Source organism: Cricetulus griseus, chromosome 8 (genome assembly GCF_003668045.3).
Source record: "Cricetulus griseus strain 17A/GY chromosome 8, alternate assembly CriGri-PICRH-1.0, whole genome shotgun sequence".
NCBI classification, from domain to species: domain Eukaryota; kingdom Metazoa; phylum Chordata; class Mammalia; order Rodentia; family Cricetidae; genus Cricetulus; species Cricetulus griseus.
In genome coordinates, this window is record NC_048601.1 from 60,969,825 (window position 1) to 60,976,314 (window position 6,490).

A 6,490-nucleotide genomic window follows, 5' to 3' on the forward strand; every position below is an offset into this window, starting at 1 on the left:
TCTCATGAAGTTTAACACAAAAATTGTGTTGGTTGTTTTCAGTTTGAATCTAAATTAGTCAGAAGTATGTTGAAATTACCCTCTGCATTTGTATCAGGAAAAATCAGACATTCTGTGTCCATTCTTTGCAGTTCCCTTGACCACCAGTCCACAAAGACAAAGGAGCTAAAACATCAACAGTGCTTTAAAAGGCCTGTGAACATGGTAGAAAAGAAGTCTGGGTATAAGCTTCAGTGAAGCAGCCAAACTTTTTTCCAGACTTAGGCGACATGCTAAGGATGGGGAAAGTGTCTGAGACATCACATATTTGCATTAGACAGCATGCCTCTATCATAAAGCTCCTAGTACAATTATTAGTTACCATCTGTGGAAGCACAGTCATACCAAAATGCTCATAACACAATTGTCTTATTACCATTTGGGTAGCAAGGGGAAGGAAAGGTTCTGCAGAGAAGTATGTCAAAGTTCATACTAAAGATTAGTCAGGCATCTGGGAAAAGACATACCACCAAATAAACTCAAGTAGAGACCAGGCTGCCTATCACCAGGGAGGGCATGGGGTAGAAGGAGTCCTCAATGTTGCCAACTTAGAAAGAGCTGCCTAGCCACAATGTCTCCCCAGCATTTATCTAGGTTCTTTTTATGAAACTTGAGTCCCAAAGTTTGATGTGAATGCATTTAGAAATGTTATGTATTTTTGATGACTCATTTCCTTTATGGCTGTATTTATCTGATTCAGCACTGTTCAGATTCTAATGGAGTAGATGTCAACAGAACTATGCAAGCTTGGCTTTAGGCCCCCATTTGCTTGGCAGATTTACTTCTAATATTTGACTCTCAGAACACTTGTATCCTTAACAGGTATGTTTCTTAGAGAACACAGTTGGATATAGTTTTTTTAACCTAGTCCAACAATATGCATATCATTCTTGTTGAAACAGGGTCATATAAGATCATTAATAAATGCTTATTCATTTCTATAATTTTGTTGGGATTCTTGGTATATTAGATTGTTGTTTGTCTCACATGAGAATCAAATATCACTAGACCCAGTACAGGTTAAAAGTTTATTTAGATAGAAAACACAAAACAGACTGGTTGCTGCCACAGATTACAGCTCTAAGGATTCTCCCAGGCTGTTTTCCGTGATGCAGCCAGAAGCCAGAGAGTGTGTGTACCTCCTAGAACCAGCCTAAATCCTGCACTCCTGTAGGCACCTGTGGCCACACCCAAACAAGTGCGGTCAGTACCACAGGGGCATAGTTGCATCTCTCACTACAGTTGTTTTTTGTTTGTTTGTTTTCCTTTTCCCTTACTCCCCAGCTGTACTGCAGTTTCTGGTTCATTGCATTGGATATACTGTTATCTCCTTTCCTGATAATCACTATTCATCCATCCCTCTCATGACATTAACATTTGTTCGTGCTCTCATGATAGAGATGGTGTTTTTTTCTGTGTCGATAGTATTATTAATAGATCAATTGTTTAACAATTACCTACTATAGAGTCTGAAATACATTGTTCTGTGCTTTTCTGATCTTTAAGGTTTTGAACAAGACTTCAGGTGTCATTCTTATGTGTTTGTCTTTCTATTTGACTTACCACTTTTCCATTATAACATTGTATGTTAATTTTTACATTTTTTTACATAATAGGCACAATCTATGACAGAGAGGTTATTTTCTGGTGGTAGCTATAAGGGGAAATAAATGCCTTTTTGTATTTACCAATCTTTTTCAATCTATGATTTTTCCCTTCTAGTATCATTCAATATATTCCCTATGTCTCTGTATTTTAAGAATCTTCATATTGGTCTCTTCATCATATGCTAGAATTCTTTGGTTACAGTCATGATTATTTTTTAACCAGTGGATGTTTCAAAGCTATGTGTTTTCTTTCAGTTTCAACATTCACCCTTGATATTCTTTATTCCATTTTATTCAGTCTTATGGTGATTTTAGTCTCAGGATTCCTAAGACCAAGTTCTCAGCACAAAAGAGATTTAATTAGCCAGAGTGACAGGGGGCAGTGAAAAAGAGAAAAGACAAGATATGTAGAGGAACATGGAGAACAGACATGAAACCAGAGGGTAGGCATTTCTGTCCTGAAGAGATAAAAGGCTGCCTCTTGATAAAAAGTCAGACATGACACATAGGAAAATGACAGTTTACAAAGGTAGAAATCTGGTGCCAGGATGAGGTACTTAATCTAAATGACATGATAATTAGATGAGCCAATGAAGGCTTTTGATTGCTGGATTTTGATACTTTGAGAGCTGGAAATTTGTAGTCAGCCTCAGGAAGAGGTATTGACCAAATAAACAAATATATCTTGCTGTCTAGCTTCAGTAAAGCACTCTAATAGTTTTATCAGAGGGAGAGGCAAATAGGGAAAATACTGTCAATACTTCACAGAACCATATGCTGCATTGGGCTTGTGTCCCTTCACTGTGTATTTTATGTTATAAACTGAAATTTTAAATTAACATTTCAATTATGATATTTCCCTTGTTCAGTTATTCTGACACATGGATGATTGTTTTATCCATCCTCTTTATGCTTCCCTATATGTCACATACCTTCTTCTCTACATCTTGAATTAATAAACACATTGTTTGTATCTTTTGCTGTAATTCATCATTTTATGGTTTTTTTTTTAATTGTCATCCAGTATTTTACCTATTTCACAATCCTGAGTTGACTCCTTGAGTGAATTGAGATTCTTTGGTTTGACATTTCATACTCTTGTGTTTCTGTGTTATGATTTGTATCAGTGGATTTAAGTTCCTGTTTTGATTTATTTGAGGCTTTTCTAAATTTAGCAACCTACACTCATGGCCCAGAATAAGTCAGACAATCACTCAGCTTTAAGGTATTTGCAGATTTCCAGCAATTTTATGTACTCTATAAGAAACTTGTTGCCTGCCATATAAGATTATTCATAATCAGAATTTGGGCATAATTAGAATATTTTACATGGGAGCACAATGTACCCCTATGAAGAATAAGCTTTGTTCATTGGTATTAAATGTAAAGACTGGAAGGTAGCATTTGCTGTCACAAAATTATTTCCAACATTAGAGTGGAGGCAGGTTTTTCAATCTCTACAATTGGAAATCAGATACAGAGACTTCAGAAGGAGAAGTGCTACCAGAAACAAAGGCAACAAATATCACAATTTCCCTCCTTTGCAGATCCTAAATATGTGGATTCTAAGTATGTAAACTTCATGAGTGTATGTGTGTATATGTGTATTTCTGTATGAGCTCATGAGTGTGTGCACTGTGTATGTAAGTGCATATGTGTATATCTATGTGTATATGTGTACCTAAGAGTGTTGTGGGTGTGGGTGAATGTGGAGGTGTGGGTATGGTGTGTGTGTTATATGAGATACAGAGATAAAAGTAGAAGATGCTCTGAGGAATAAAAGATAGTTGGAAATGGAAGGGGTAAGGGAAAAAGTTAGCAATCATGTTCAAAACATATGGTATTCTGGGAAAACATTGCTTTTAAGAAAATTGTATATAATGAATTACATCAATAAAGATATTAAGGGGCAGCAAGATGGATCACATGTCAAAGACACTTGCAACCAAGTGTGATGCAAAACCTGAATTTGAGCCCCAGAACCCACATGATAAAGGGACAGTCAAATCCTGAATTTCCTCTGCCCTCACAGTTATGCAATGTCACATGTGCACATAGAAACATGCTCATGCATATACACAGATACACAAATGCACATTCACATGGACACAGAAAAAGGAACTTCATTAATTAAATTATAATAAAAGCAAAATGAGGAACAGAAGAAATGGACACCAGTAAGGAAATAAGACCTCCAGAATCTAGAAAAAGCAGGAAATACACTTTCCTGGAGTTTCTGAAATGAGATACAGCTTGCTATCATCATCATGTCGGCCAAATGAGTATTATGAAGGATACCAGAACCCCAGAACTATAAAAAGATAAATCCATCATATTAAAACAGCAGAGTTTGTGCTATCAGAGCTCTTCTTTGAATTTTCATAAAAAGGCTATTCATACCAAAAGATATAAGAGACATTGAACCCCTTATAATTTGCTGGGTTCTGCAAAATTTTTTATCAGTGTTTCAGGCAACCTGGCTCAGGAAGAAGGGAGAAGTGTGTAGGTCTGGGCTGTGCATGTTTCAGGCAGCTGGTGAGACTCTCAGAGGAGGTTTGTTGGAGGATGGAGCACTATGGGAGGAGAGCTATACCACTGCTGACAGTAATAATCTGCCAGGTCTTCATCTGGACACTGCTGATGGTGAGAGTGAAAGCAGTCCCAGATCCACTGCCTATGAAGTGATTAGGGACCCCAGTGTGCCTAGTGGATGCATGGTAGATCAGCAGTTTAGGAGACTGCCCTGGTTTCTGCAGGTACCAGTTCAAGTAGTTCTTTTTTGGTGTTACTGCTGAAAAGATTCTGACTGGACTTGCAGCTGATAGTGGTCTTCTCTCCTGCTGACACAGTCAGGGAGGATGGAGACTGGCTCATCACAATATCTGCACAGGCACCTGCAAACAGGAATACATAATTAAGTAGTATAATATGGAAACAAAGAAAAGAGTCAAAGTTGAAATTTGTCATTTAATATCCTTATAATATCATATTGTCAGAGTGTATATCTTACACAATAGTGTAAGAAATTTATGCCTGGAAACACATTCTTATATACAAACAAGCAACCCTAAAAAGATTATAAAACTTTGACATTTCTTATCAGACACCCAAAGGAACAAGGACATGAAGACATGGATATATGATTCCATCTTTCTCCTACTCCCTGGCTAACATAGCTCAGTTCTCACTACAAAGGTCTGGATTATATATTTGGAGCATCTGATCTTGTTTGGGGGCATGCAAATAGCAAATACATAGGAAATGTCTGTGCAATGTGTGTGAGTGGCTGGTGTCCATCAGTTAGCAAAAATTTCATCACAGTGAGTGTGAGTAATCACTGAAAGATAGCAGCTTACACTTCTCAAACAGAGATCTATTATGTGTTCTAATAACAACTTTGTGTTAAAATACAAGAGTTTTTAAAATCAGGCTGTTTTGCAGAAATGTTGGAAAGCTATATAAGATTAACAGTATTAGGGAAATGATAAAATATATTCAAAAATTCACAACAAAAGAAACTTAGAGTAAGAAAATATGCAATAAGGGAAAGGATAGTTGGAAGAAGGAAAAGAGAAGCAGTGAGAGCTATTGAGGAGGAATTGTTTTTTATTTTCCATCTGTAAAGTCATCTCTTACACTGAAGACAATGAATATTGGGCCTCACCTTCCAGACTAAACAAGGGAAAGAGATTCAATGAGCAGCACAGAATTCACCCTTTGGAAATCCTGGGAAATATTAATATAAGATTGAGATGAAAGAAGCTTTAATCTCCAAGCAAAGGTAAACCCAGCAGAAACTAGCAGTATCCTCCCCAAAACTTCTAGGAAATGAAAAGTCTCTAAATTTGGGGAAATATAAGTGAAACAAAACAAACTTAATTTCTTCAAGAAGTAATGTCTATAGACCAACAATGCGAATAATGTTTATTTCAGAAATTCATATTCTAGAGCAATCTAGGCATTAGTGGTATTGAAAATAGGGGAAATGTTCTTGTTGACATAGAGAACAAGTAAAAAAAAATCTCTCCAGAAATGGGGGCAGCCAGCCTAAATTGAGTAATAATTTTATAGAGACAAATAGACCACAGCATCAGAGTTAGTTTTCATCTAAAGAAAAAAAATGTTTGAATAGGAAATAAAAACAATAGCAATAACATAAATCACAGAATATGCCTTGACTTTATATTGGTGAACTCTGAAAGTATATATAAGAAGTGAATTATAAACCCAGTCTTATGTGTAAACTAAAAGAAACACAAAAATTAACATAATGTCAAGAAGTTGATAATCACATCTGTAATTCCAGAACTGAAGAGACATAAGAGGGAGGGTTACTCTTTTCAGGCCAGCATGGGATACAAGTTTTAGGCCAATCTAATCTATGCATGGAAACGATCCCTCAAAATGTGGGTTATGAGTCAAGGAGTTACAAGGCAACTAAGGGAATTTGATATTCAAAGCAAAGTCTTTATCTGATGTTAATGTTTTAACATTAAGACAAGAATATTATTGAAAATTAAACAAACATTTAAGTAATATACATTTCCCTTTTATTTTACATTAATTATACCATTTATACATTTATTTTCATATATAAAATGTTAAATTATTTCTGATGAGCACATTCATATCTCCTCTGTAAACTGCTAGCACACCATCATAAGAGAAAGACAAGCAACATGTGGATTAAGGAAGTTACCACTTTCAAGGTCAAGAATATGATAGATGAGTAACTGCCCCAATCAGTGTCTAACAAGTTGTGATATGCTCAAGATTTTGCTAAAATTTGTGCTTCACTTTATGACAGTTACGGTGAGCTCAGATTGTGTTTTATGTTACTTTCT

At 36.0% G+C, this 6,490-nt stretch overlaps 1 pseudogene; it reads right to left on the reverse strand.

Moving 5' to 3' along the window:
* Positions 1-4,190: 4,190 nt before the first annotated feature.
* Positions 4,191-4,795, reverse strand: LOC118239299 (annotated as a pseudogene).
* Between the last annotated feature and the right edge of the window lie 1,695 nt (positions 4,796-6,490).